General features: G+C 40.7%; 1 protein-coding gene across 1 annotated transcript in view; it reads right to left on the bottom strand.

Annotated features, from left to right (window-relative positions):
* Nucleotides 1-312, bottom strand: part of LOC119585330 (roundabout homolog 1-like) — a 189,296-nt gene that overhangs the window by 116,978 nt on the left and 72,006 nt on the right. The window lies entirely within an intron of this gene.

Here is a 312-nt window from a genome sequence, read left to right as displayed (position 1 = left end):
GCTCCCCCTCTCTTCTCTGACCCTCCCTCTCGCCCTAAATCCCCTTTACCATTGCGTCTTCCTCTTTTTTTATACAATTCTTCTTCCTTATCACTCCCCCCTTTTACTACTCTTCCCTTCCTTCCCTTTGCAACTTCCCTTTATTTTTTATACCTATCTCTCTTTTTAGCTTTCGTTCTGCTTTCCTCTCTCTTTACTAGCAGTGTCCCTATTCAGTTTTCTACGACTGTTCTTTATTCCCTTCTGTTTTTCTCTTATCTCTTTTTTTCTCTCTCTATCTGTTCGCTTTATACGTTATTCTAAAGCAGCACC

This window comes from Penaeus monodon, chromosome 19, assembly GCF_015228065.2.
Source record: "Penaeus monodon isolate SGIC_2016 chromosome 19, NSTDA_Pmon_1, whole genome shotgun sequence".
NCBI classification, from domain to species: Eukaryota; Metazoa; Arthropoda; class Malacostraca; order Decapoda; family Penaeidae; genus Penaeus; species Penaeus monodon.
This window is presented reverse-complemented; position numbering and strand designations above follow the sequence as displayed.